Genomic DNA, 14,036 nt, shown 5'->3' on the forward strand with positions numbered 1-14,036 from the left:
TTTGCTTAGGCAAACATATATTGTTTTTAAGCTATGTTTAAAGAGGATGTGTTTTGAGGTTGGATGGGTACCTATGAAACTATAAAAGGAACTTTTGTGAAATAATTTTTGCAAGTTAAGATCAAAGGAGACTTTCTTTTCTAGAAAGAATACTGTCGTGAGTAGGATTGTATTTTTATTCTTTATGTATGTCATACGTGTTTATTTTTCGTCAATTATTCAGGATTGAGAATATGGTTTAGTTGGGGACACAATTATGTGATCAGCTAACTACCATTTTTAATAACATGGAGTAATAGCGCTATTTATGCTAGGATTGTGAGTATGTGGTCATAGGATGTGGTACAAATACATAATTCTAGCCAATCTATTTGACCTGGACATTCGTCATTATGGTATGTTATTTGTGATGGGATAGTTAAACCATCAATAAGAGTAAAATAATCTAGTACGATTAGTTTAACGTACTTTACGCTAGGTCTGGATTCATATCTTTATACAACGCCTAGATAATGGTGGTTGTTGATACTTTGGTATTCGTGAGGTTGTGGTAAATAAAGACCACTGTAACACTACGATGGTTTATTATAGGTGTCGGAGGTACAGAACATCTTCTTGGAAATTTTAGAAGGGGTCACCAAGATGAAAGGAGGATTTCGTGTTGGTTTAGGTACTTATTGGGTTGATGACAAGAGAGGATAATAGACTGACTAAATCTTCGTCAGTCTATTCTTAACCAGGACACTATTCATGAGTGTGTCATTTGGAGGGGTTGCCGGTGTTACAATTGGAAGAGGAATCAAAGTCGCTACACTATAAAATATGGAATTTTTTTTTTTAAAAGTCATATTTCACAACAATTAGTTGTTGCTAGGAAATTGATGACTTGTCTGGAGGATGGAAAAGTTTCATATTCATTTGAAGTTAAATAAGAAGTCTGCTAGACACTTACTTGTGTTAAAGAAACAGGGTATGTCAAAGATAGGACCGGGAGACCAAACACCCATATAAAGAAGAGGTGCGCGGTGTGTGTGGAAAAGTCATAGCTAGTTGACTTTTGGTGAATAGAATTACCGGTTAATTTTCATTATCGGTAAGTTTATCATGGATCAGCGGTGCATGGATTCAGTTGTAGAGTTAGTTTTTGACGATGTTCCAATTTAAACAATGGGTGCAGACCAAAGCTGGTGGTACTAGACTAATGGTACTTTTGGTAGACAAATGGGAAGGAGGATGTAAGGACTGAGGTTCACAACTCTTAATTCTTTATTCATCCTAGTGGAAACAAAATGCTTCACGGTATGAAGCAGATGTTTAGAGGATAGGCAGAAGAAGGGAGATTTTGACACCATTTCTAATATTTATTAGATAATTGAGCTGGACCATCAGAGATCACTAGATCTTTGTAGCCATTTTCTATACTGAGGTGAAAATGATAGAGCAGTTTCACGAATTTAGTTGAGGGATTGCTGACTTTTCATAAGGGTCAGGATTCTGGTTGGAATATGGTTGACTAGTCAATTAAATCAGCTTAATTTTGTCTATTTAGAACTGGTAAGGTATCAGTTCATACAAATAGAAAGGATCACGACACAACTTAAATGGATATAAGTGGTGATTCACACTTTGAATTAAGTTCTGTCTGGTGGACGAGAATATAGAAGTGGACGCTCTCAACAACTGATATGATATTTAAATCTTTCGGTTAGTTCTTGAGTTACCAGTTGAAGTTTTTTTTAGCTTGTGTAATAATAACACTTGTTATTACCAAGGAAATTAAGGAGGTCAACTTCAAATATTGGAGCTGACCCTGAAGGCAGTGTTACCTTACTCAGAAAGAGTTTAAGGTACTGGAGGAGGATTCGTTGATTCTGTGATTGATGTCGGAGTGACTGAGATGTCAAATCTGTAAATTTTTCTCGATGCACTCAGACGATTATAAGGAACATCAGGACATCAAATGTCAGTTCTAGTAAACAAGTTTAGGAAGAGACATGTATATAAGTGTCTATAAGAGTAACACCTGCTAGAAAGGTGGACGATGGATAACCGGATATCATTGGAGATTTTTGCCACTTCCTAAATCAAAATGGGAGTAGGACTAATCAAGAGTGGATGGTTGGTAGAAAATATCGACATTTATTGGAATTTTAATTCCATATGGATTAAGAGTGGTGGATTGAGCAAGTTTGCTGATGGACATTAATTCTCATAATGTTCACTTTAGAACTTCATATCAGTTCTACATTGCACTGATAACGGAGTTATAGCATGTGGTTATCTATGATGGTAGATAAAAAAAAAAAAAATGCTCTGACGAAGGAACTTTCTGAAGATATTGGAGCAGCAGCTGTGCTTCACATCTCTAGATGGAGGATTTGATCGAGAATGTACATTTAATCATGGAGGAGATACTTGGGATATATATCCTAGGTTTTTATGGAAAATTGGAATTGTTTACTTCACTTCTCATCTTGTTGGCACAAGGAGGTTAGTATGACAACGTTTGAGGTTTTGTATATTATATAGTGTAAACCTCTTACCTGTTGGTTTGAAATGGCAGCGAGGGTTGTACAATAATACCTTGGCTTCATTAAAAGATACATCGGAGAGAAATACTCTCCTTTGTAATGGATTGCGCGCGGTTTGGTGGCGGTAGTACGATTTTGTAAATCGTAACACTCATACACTAAAGTTTTCTATCAGGAAATAGTTGATTAGGATGTCTTCCATATCGGAAACAAGGTGCATTTTTTAGGAAGGTCAGTTTTTATGTATTAAATTGACTTTTCATGGATGGTGTTTCTCCATTGAGGCGGTAGCCTATAGATTAGCGTTACTAAAACGTTAGGATTGGATGCATAGAAGTTTTGCAAATCTATGCTATGGAACTTGGAGGAATGTGGATCTATACCCTTATAAAAAAAATTGGGTAAATAGGAGTTGTTGTTAAATACAACCTATATGTAGTATAATTCTTATGTTTCCTAAATAAAGAACCCATAAATTTTCTTTGAGGATTTGGAATTTAGTGGAGCCCATACATAAAGACATAATCCACAATGGAACGGAAATGAATTTTTATAAAAATAATTAAAAATTTCATGAATTTCGATGATGGAATTCCTTTTGTTAGGGGAGAAAAATGTAATACCCCTAGTTTTCAAAAGGATATAATTGAAATTTAAATTTTTTTATTTCTTGTGCATTTTTAGTGTTTACGTGGCTATGTGTATATGTGGATTCATGTTATGTATTTAAATGAATTAATTGTTTAATTATTTGGCTAATTGTTAATTGTTTAATTGTTTAAATTACTTATTGTTTAAATTGCTTATGTGGATTATAATTATTTTTTTAACTTGATTTATTTGTTTTAATTAAATTATATACTTATGTCGAAATTGAATGTTTAATTAAATGTATTATTTTTATTTGTGAACGGAGTTGGGCTTGGATAGGATCAATGGACTATTTGGATAGTGTAAATGGGTACAGTTTTTACCTATGGAAGTATATACATGTATATATGGGTATATATGTATATAGGGTTAGTTTAATTATTAGTATTTATTAAACTAACCCTATATAATTTTTAGTTTAATTATTTGTATTATTAATCATTATTTAATGTATGATATAATTCTAGGGTTTTGTTTATTTTCATGTTGGATTAAGGTAGCCGACTTAGCTAGTTTTATTTTATTTTTCTTTTTCCTTCTCAAAGTATAATTAAAATTAGGTTAATTAGAGTTGCCTATATATATAACCTTATGTATCTGCCAAGGGTTGAGAACCCTAGTCAAGTAGGAGTGGAGACAGGGGAAAATACAGAGGGGTTTGAAAGGAACAGTTGGGAGTTTTGGCCATAGATTGAAGGCCGAACCAAGGAGGAAGGTCGATGGTTGTTCGAGGGTTAGAACCAAAGTAATAGGAGGCTTGGACGGCAGCCAAGGATCACCGGAAAGAAACTAGGAAGAAGAAGTTAAAGGTTTCAATTCGAAACCTAGAGGCAAGTTTTATTTTTACTCTCTCTATTTGACCTGTGTTCTGTGCATGCCTAGATAATCTCTAGGAACCTAACGGACATTAAAATTGACTATGTATGCATGATAAATTTGATTTTAAACTGTATTATATGTGTTAATTGATTTAAATTTAATCGTTGAATAAATTGTTTCATGTACGGTTTTAAATCTTGTAAAAATGCATACTATGTTTTAAATATTTTCTGGGTAACTTTGGGACATAAACGGATTTCTGGGAACCTAAATAAGACATTACAGAGTGTTCATAGCATTGTCGGAGGCGAGGACAATGATAGAAAGTAGGGACAGAGCCGGCTCCCAAGGGAATGGAACCGCCTGCATAAGATTTTAGACCACGGCCCTCTGTGAGAGAGAGAGCCGACTCCATGGGTTAAGGGAGCCGGCTCCCTAAGTCACAGAGCCAGCTCCCACGGTAGGGGAGCCGGCTCCCATTGGCTGAAAGCTGGCTCTCAAACTTTGAGAGCAAGCTCTTGTGCATAGTGACTTGCGGGAATGTTTTTAAAGCACTATTTTGGTATTTTTGATGTTCTGGATTATTATGGAGGATTCTAAAATTATTTCATGTTATATTAAAACCCATATTACATAATTACTGTCTATATGCTAATGGATTTAACAGTAGGAAAGTTTAAACAAATTGGCATGCTGTTAACGGAAAAAGGGATAAAATTGCCTAATTTTAATTTAACAATACAACATGTTGTAGCATGGTTTTAAGACTTGGTTTAGATGCATATTAAGGTCATATATATTTCTTAGATCTTATTATGCTTAGTGTGGGTTTTAATTGAAGAATTATTAAATTATATTCTGCCAATTACATGGATGTGAGTCTGGGTTTTAATTGAAGAATTATTAAATTATATTCTATCAACTATATGGATTATGTGGATTTTATTTGATGTATTGTTTTAAGTATTGCATCATTTATGGATCATATGCATTATATGCACCGGTATGAGATGGTAGCATATACGGGATGGATTAGATCAAAACGCTAATTCCTACCTATTCATACATACGGAATTAATTAACTAAAATATTTAAATCCTACATGGATTTATGTCTTGTCAACTAAAATAGTTGAACGACATATTAGATATTTGTTTTATATTCTCTATTAGGAAGGATTTATATATATATATATATATATATATTTATGGTACCGCGATATGAGCTTGAGTCTCAGAGTCGATAGTTAGGACGCGTATATGCAGTTGGATGCATAGCTGGCTATGATAGGCTGAGGTATACCCTGTTAGGTCTAGGTATACATGGGCACCGTGATGTGCGATTTACATGTTACCTTCTATTCAAGTTGAAACCCTCTTTGTAGTCCAGTGAATGTCCCTTAGTGTGGTTATATATATATTTATGGACTAAATAGTTATTATTAAGTTATCTGGGATGTATCTGCGTATCAGGCCTCTGCTTGGACTGTAGTAGAGTAGAACCTGCATGTGGGCCTAACCCACCTTCATTTTTCAAGTATTCGTCAGGAGTAGGGATTGTTCGTACTGAGCAGGGATCCCTTACTTCATTCTTCCGGATTATGTTATTTAGGAGTTTCTTTATGTTTCAGCATTCTGATGTAGTCGCTTATTCAGTTGGGATTTTCTAGGGATCCATATAGTATGGATTCTCGAGTTGTATTAGTAATAGAGGATTGGATGTATCAGAATATTTTCTTATTTATAAAAATTTATTCTGAGGATTTCATTATTGGATTATCGTTTTAGTTTTCTTTCAACAATTTTATTTATTCTTGTTATCTATTTTTTATTTTGTGTTAGATTATTGACATATTATTTTTTATATCCTCGGGTATTCGGGCATGGGCCTGGCCAACCCACATCTGGAGATTCGAGAGTATCACATGGTCTATTTGGTTGCCTTATGTAGGCTATGTGGGTTATTTGTAGAGTATTATTTGGGTCAGGTGTTATGTTATGTGAGTATGTGCTACGTGAGTGTCAAGTACATACATGGGTACATTGTGTTGCATTGTAGTTGCATACATGGTGTGCATTTATTTTTGGATTTGTGACATGGTCACTATATATATGGTTATTTTATAAGCAGGGACATAGTCCCCTATTGGTAATTTTTTTCGGCATTTCATTTACGTGGTTCATCATGACATGGGTTCATAACTATATATTTCATGGTGTTCATGCCATATTGTCATTCATGCACTGATGCATTGGGTTTTGTGACCTTGGTTGTCGGGATTGTAGTGTGTGAGTTACGTAGTAGACTTGTGTTTTGAGGATTTGGTTGTCCATGATGGGGATGTTGATCCAGTATTGTGATTTCGATAAGTAGCCTTTTCTGATTTTGTAGTGTACGATCCATTTTCCCTTGAGGGCATAGACTTGTCAGGCTTTGGATTCGTGATTAGGAGCTATTTGATAGTGGTGTTTCGAGGAGTCCTTGATTTGATTGCGTGATTTGATTAGGTGTTTAGAGACGTGGGAGTTGATGGTTTTCTTTGTATTGAGGATTTGGGGCCTTAAGTGTGACTGTTCCTATGACATTATTATCAGAGTTTTGGGATTGACCAAGATGGTCCGGCCGGATGTCTTTGGACCATATCCCAACTTTCACAGAATGTCAGAATACCACAGTGCTTTTGGTAATGATTATTTATGACATTGATGTCATTTGTATTGAGAGAACTCATGGTTAGATTAGGTGGGGGTATATTATCAACTAGTGCTATATACTGTCAAGCTATCGTACGAAATTGTGTATTGTGGGCGGGTGTTAGTTGCCGACAATGCTACCTTACTGACTAGTATATGTGGGCGGGCTCTAGACACTGTTAATGCTACCATACATTTGAGTACGTTGTGAGCGAGTTCTAGTCATTATTCATGCTGCCATGTTGTCCTTAGTTAGGTACCTTGATTCGATGTGTTGTTGTTTTACAGTTCTTTCAGTGATTGTCATTGGATTTGTATTTTGATTCATTTGGAGATGTGTTTCACGGTTCACTGGTTCCTTATTCTTTCATTTGATTTCGAGGTTTTGGGAGTTGTCCATTGATGCTTAATGATGTGTTTCTGGATATGACCATGTGTCTGGTCTTGGTTTTATCTCCTTGGGATATGCCCTGATTTCGGGGACGAAATCTATTTAAGGAGGGTAGGTTGTAAAGACCGGTTCTTTTTTCTATTTTTTATGGATTTTCTTTTTTCGTTATTTTTTCGAGTTCGGGTTTTGTTGTATTGGGTTGAGTCGATTGCTTGGGAATAGTTCCTGACATTTCTTTTATTTTATATTTGTATTGTCCCTACTTCTGTTAATCTTTTATTATTTAGGGGTATTTGTGCAATTAAGTTTATAGACCAGTTTCATTTGTTGGGGGGTTTTGTGAGAATATCTTTTGAAGATATTTTATTTGAGGGGTTTTTAAGAAAGTAAATTTCGAAAGATATTTTTATTTTGGGTCATTAGTGTGATTATCTTTTGAGATATTTTAGTAGAGGAGTCGTTGTACAATTAACAAAAGTTAATGCAAAGTTTCTTGTTTTGGGCTAGGATTCTTATACGGGATTCATTTTAGAATTTTGTTGAGTCCTAGACTAATAGAAATGTATTTCGGACATTTTCCAAATTTTTGGATTTTCTGACCCGGGAGTCGTCGTTTTTGCTCGGGACTTATTTTCCTGCACATGACTCATTTTTCAACGCCGTTTGTTTCGTTGTTCATCATTTTTGATATTGGTGCTTTTACATTTATGGTCTTATTCCGTCGAAGTGTATTTTAGCAATTTTCACTTTTCGAGGCGTTTGGGGGCCTTTTTGCAAAGTTGTGGGCCGAGTTCACAATTACTAAAAATTGGGATTATATATAAGACCAAAATTTAAAAAATAAACTTCTAATTTTTCCGTCTCTCTCTCTTCAACCGTGACATCTCTCTCTCCCAAAAAAAACCTTCTCTTCCATTTTTCGGCCGATCGAGTTGTCTTCCGAGCACGGTTCTTGACGAAAAACGTTCCGCATATCATTCTCTACTACATAGTCAAAGGGTTTAATTTTCGGTTGTGTATTGAATATTTTACGAATTTTTGAAAGTTTTAAATTTAGAACTTTAAGGGAGGTTTTGACCCATTTCAAGCTGGATTTTAGGGTTGTTCCTTTAGGGCAGTATGACCTCCTCAGCGTCAGCTACATTCCCACTGAATCGTTTTTCATTTGGCCAACGTTGACTGGAATTGACCCGTGTTGACTTTCTGGCAAGGGATACTTTTTGGGTGCATTTTGAGGTAGGGGGTGTAGTATATTTGTAACCTTTGAATTTTCTTGTGGTTTGGGGTTTGTCATATGTTATATGCATGTTGTGGGAGTTGTAGGTATATATATGTGTGTGTGTTTGTGATTGTATATTTTTGACAGCTTTCATATGGTTTAAAGCATGTCTTTAATTATTATCTTGTGAAGATTGTTATTTAATTGGTAAAAGATCATTTTACTAATTATTTCATTGGAATATAATTGTATCTTGTTAATCTTGTTATTTAATTTGGTAGAAGACTATATTACTAATGACTTCATTGAAATGTGATTGTTGTATCCTTGTGCTTTTCTTACCATTTAAATTACTAGAGGCCTGTATAATATCATGTGGTTGTGTAATTACTGGTTTAAGGTTTTCATTATTAGCATGACTTAATCTTTATGTTGATATCATAATGCTAGCACAAGTGCATACATATTGAGGACTTGATATTATAATGCCATATTAGTATTGAAAACTTAAGACATGAAGTGCTTGACCTCCACATTTTACTTGTGGATGGAAGGTGAATTTTGTGCATTGTATACATATGTATATGTTTTGACACTATTGTTGATTTTGGAAATACTTGGGGCATTTGTTTCTGGTGTGTGCCGAATGCAACAAGCTAAAATGTGCGTAGTGTGGCTAAGTTTGAATTTGTAAAGTGCCACTACTACCTCTAACTACTAATATAGCTAGGGTGAGTAGGGATCGTCCCAAGCGAAAAGAAGCAGTATTGATATGGAAACAACATTGGATTAGTAGGTCGAGTGATCAAAAGGTGGGTTGTTGATTGAGTTAAACTAAAAATTAAATTAAACAAGTGCAATATAGAACAACTAAAGTAAGTAAAGGGTAGAGAATAGGAGAGAAGAGTCTTGTGTCATAGAGTTCACCACTAAGCACCACTTTCCTAGACATTTAACTTTTAATGGATTAAGGGGGAAATTGTGTTGTAAGTAAGAGTGTGTGCCATTGATTGAAACATTAGCATGGATGGCCAAGTAAGTATACATTGTCTAGCCAATCTAGTGAATAGCACAACATATTAAATTAAGCTTTTAATCCTTCCATAAGGCTAATCTAGTGAATAGCACAACATATCAAATTAAGCCAATCTAGTAAATAGCACAACATATCAAATTAAGCCATTAATCCTTCCATAAGCTCATAATCAATGCACATCATCAAATTAGAGAAATATACTACTTGCATTCATAAGCATGGAACATCAAACAACAAGAATGGATTGTCCACCTATCTAAGTAAGTAAAGCAACTACACTACAACTAAGCTAGTGACATGAAAATTAAACTAATTAAACTAAGGTTGTGGCACAATCCATCAACAAATGAGTATGAACCATCAGATAAACCACAAGAGTATTCCATTTAAGCATTATACCTTGACCATCATTAGATTCATGATATTAACACACATAAACATGCATCAATGTAACAAAATCTAGAAATAAACACATGAACATTCATTCTAGTATACATAGACATATGAATAGAATTAAATCATCAATTGAAAGTATTAAACTACACAAATCAAGGTAGAAACAAATTTTATATATATCAAAGGTTAAGACAGTCATTACAACACTAATCCCCATCGATTACAAAACATCAAGGTCTAAGAGGCATGCTTAGGGCTAACTCTAGCCCCAAAAAGATGTTTAGCCACTCATTGATGTTGTTTTCCAACCCTCAAAGCCTATCTCCATGTTAGAAATGATCTCCTTCCTCCTTGGTGAAAACCCTAGAAGAGAGGAAAAACTTTCCCCTTTTGTATATGCTCTCTCTAATCTCTAGCCAAGCCTCTTACTAAATAATCAACCTCCTTTCTAAAAATAGCCAAAATCCTTTTATAGTTAGCTCAAATGTCATACCTAATGGTTAAACCTCGTGCACTAGGGCTCCGAATGATTGCACCACGAGCACACATTTAATTTGGCTTGAAATCAACTTTTTCACGCACTTAAGGAGGTTCATTCAATCTCAAGGTTGATTCGATCGATCGAATCTTGGCGGCGCTTTTTTGGAATAAAGACAAGGCTGAGATATTTTTAGGATATTTTGGGAAAAGGACAAAAGTGGTAGGTGGGGATAAGATTAAAGAAGTTCGATTGATCAAAGAAATGTTGGAACGATCGAAGAAGGTATTTTGTTGAGGATAAGGACAAAAGGCTCGATCCATCTTGGTATTGTTGAAACGATCATTGTGAGATCGATCTAAGTTTTGTTCGATCGATCAAAAAAGCTTCATTTCACCAACTTGCTTCCACTTTGCTCCTTTCTTCCATTGAGCTTGAATTCCATCTTCTATGCTCTAATTTGGCTGAATTGACTTATTTTGGGGATAAGTGCCTGAAAAGAAAAATAACATGAAATTAGACTAAAACGGGAAAATAAGATAGGATAAGGTGCTAGAACATTCAAGCTTAAGGCGTTTAAATGCGCACTTTTCAGCGCTCATCAGTTTCGTTGACATAGCTAGAGTTCGTCTCTAGTGCGGGAGGTACGAGTTCTCCCCAATATAGTGGCCACTTAGGTAACTCCTTGCGGGTTAATAGCCCAAAATAGCTAATTGTCTTGGTTGTGATGTTTATAACTAGATTTTCGTGTCCAAGATATTGCTATTGTGTGATTTTGCATTTCGATTCCAAGTTAACAATTTTGTATACTTGTAACTTGTGTTTTTGGCATTGGATGTTCCAATTTGGTTAAGTGTATTTTCATATGGTATTGGATATTCCAATTTGGATAAGCATACTTTCATGTTATGGATTTCGTTTAAAATGCTTCAATGTTAGTTCTAGGATGACCTCTTAGCTTTAGCTTTGAACTTGACGTTAGGAGGCATGATCCACATGTTATGATTTATGTTATATTTGCAAGGCCATTAAAACCTTAGGTTATCCGCATAATGCACTTTCCTACGGAGTAATTTAAATTACTCACACCCGTTGATAAACATTTTTCAAGACAAGGAATGTTTGGCATAGATGTAGCTTTTTCTAGCTTTGATGTATTTTTATTAGTTTCTATTTGAACCTATCCTCATGTATTGGATAGCTTTAGGTGTAATGCATCTTTTATATGTGGATGAAATCTTCTTTTGTGCAATTGTATCTTATAATTTATTCGATGTAATGTAATGAGGCCATATAGATATCTTTCGTAAATTGAACCCTTTTTAGCTAAAGTGCACACTTATGCATGTCCCACTCACTTTTCATATGATTATGCATGTTTGGGTAGCTCGTATATCATTTTAGGGTGCCAATGGAACCATTTTAGATCACTTAGAATGCATGTATAGGGCTAAAAATGGACTAAGATCAGTTTGCATTTTTTGCAGCATTTTCACCTTGCTCACAGGACTGAGCCGACTTACCCCTGCTTCTTGGCCTTTTTGCTTTTCAGTCTTCTGATATCCATTTTTTTTTTTTGCCCAGTTTAAGTCTTTAGAACCTATTTTTATTTCATGATATGGTTAATATGGACTAATTGGACTTCATTTGACTTGTGCAGAGTCAAAATTCTTCCTCTTTGGGTAAAATAACATTTTACCCCTATTATTGTTTTTGCTTCTTTTCAATCTTAGCTTCCGCATTTATTTTCTATTTGAGGCTCGTGACTTTTTAGAAGGTCACTTTGTTGTCTTAAAGGTAGTGTCCATCTCTAGAGACCTCATTTCTTTTCTTGTTCCACATTTCAGACTCGATATTGGATCAGGTTCCGGGTTACTCGTTGACGCACCGAGTTTTTGAAATTTGGGCCGTCACAGTTGGTACAACCTAACAACATTGCTTAATCAAAGGTCTTGCTTATGCTTGGAATAAGCATGAATGTCTTGATGGTGGCATAGCCCTCCGGTATAGACTTGTGATTATCAAGTACATATAAAATCTTAATCTTATTGAAGCATAATGATGTAATTGTATCAAAGAATTCAATATACCTTGAATTGAAGATAGAAAATCAAGAACTCCACGTAAAGTGGGTTAAGTATTTACTATATCGTTGTATGGCATAAAGAATTAAGGATACAATTACATATATCCATTGAATCAAAGAACTCAATATACATGCCATAGAGAGGCAAAATATCAATGAATAAGATTACCACACTTCAAGATACAATAAATCATTGAAACTTGTGGCTTAAAAAAAAAATGATAGATTCACATGCAATTAATAATATTAACCTTAAAGCATTAAATATTCGGATAAGTGGATACTTGGTTCTTCATTGCAAACTCATTCCCTAGCCTTGACTTATTCCCTAGCAAACTCATTAGGAACATAAATAAAACATTCAAAGTGGAAGACATAACTCTTTATTTGAAATCTAAAAATGTTTACAAAAGTTGCTCTTATAAGAGTCTTTCAAATGTTTCTAAAATCCAAATTCTAAATACCGCAAATAAAGTAGCTAAAGCCTCCTTATATAAATGAGAAAAGGAAGAAATTCAGGTCCAAAAATACAAATTAAATCATCACTTTCGGATTAAATTTCCAACTGCGACAGGCTGGCATTTCACAGTCCACTGGTTTAATTTTGTGACACCCTTTTGACAGGCCAAATGTTAGAATTACACTGTATCCAAAACGTATAAGACTTGGATCTCCGAGTCTTCTTTTCAAATCATCAAACCGTGTCTTCATTGGAGTTTTGTGCTGAGAATTATGATCAAAATGCCATAGGCGTGCAAGTTGGCTTTTGGCATTTGACAGGCTGGCGTTTTGACAGCCCACTGGTTTGATTTTGTGACACCATTTTGACTGAACAAATGTTGAAATTTGACTTTGGACAAAACATGAAAAACTTAGATGTATGAGTCCTTTTCTAAATCATCAAACCGCGTCTTCATTGGAATTTTGAGCAAGGACTTATGACCAAAATACAACAGGTACACAAGAACCTTCAACATCAAATTCTTACAAAAATTCATCTTTAAATTAATTTCTTGAAGTGAATGGCTCCCAAAAGGTTTTGGTTTAATATGATATCATCAAAATGTACTACAATGGATTTTCCTCAGGCCAGTAGGTAACAAAGGAAGGCCCAAATAAGTGATAGGAAACGTCCCCATAGTGCAGTGAAACAACCTCCTCAACCTTCGTCTCCTCCTGACAGATTTGGTGAAGAAAATAGAATAAATCTTTGGAATGGCAGAAGTTTATCTATGGATGGAAGGGTGGAATTGATTCGGTGTTGAAAATAAACTTGATTTTAGTATTTAGTATTTTCAAGTATTTTTGTATCCATGATGCATGTGTTAATTTAGCATGTTAGTGGGTAGTAAATTGTCTTAGTGGGAGTTAAGGTTATGTAAAATAAAGAATCATGAGAGTTAAGCCTAACAAATACTATGTTAGTGGGAGTTATGCATATTGAAGATTATGTTAGTAGGAGATAGGAGAGTTATGGACATTTAAATGTAATGGTTACACATACATATGTGAGGCCTATATATTCATGTACTATAGTCAAATAATAGATTAAGTGAAATAAAAAAGTATTTTCCTCCATTTCTATTCTCTTCCAAATAGTATAGTGTTGTGTGTGTAACTAGGCCACTATTTCCAACAAATTGGTATCAGAGCCAGATTTCATGTTCAAAGCCAGATTTCATGTTCAGAGCCTAGACGATCCTGAAGGCCAGACGAAGTTGATCCTAGAAGGTTCA

This window comes from Cornus florida, unplaced genomic scaffold (assembly GCF_030987335.1).
Source record: "Cornus florida cultivar Cherokee Brave unplaced genomic scaffold, ASM3098733v1 CherokeeBrave_3.0.0_Hap2_Chr08, whole genome shotgun sequence".
NCBI lineage: Eukaryota > Viridiplantae > Streptophyta > Magnoliopsida > Cornales > Cornaceae > Cornus > Cornus florida.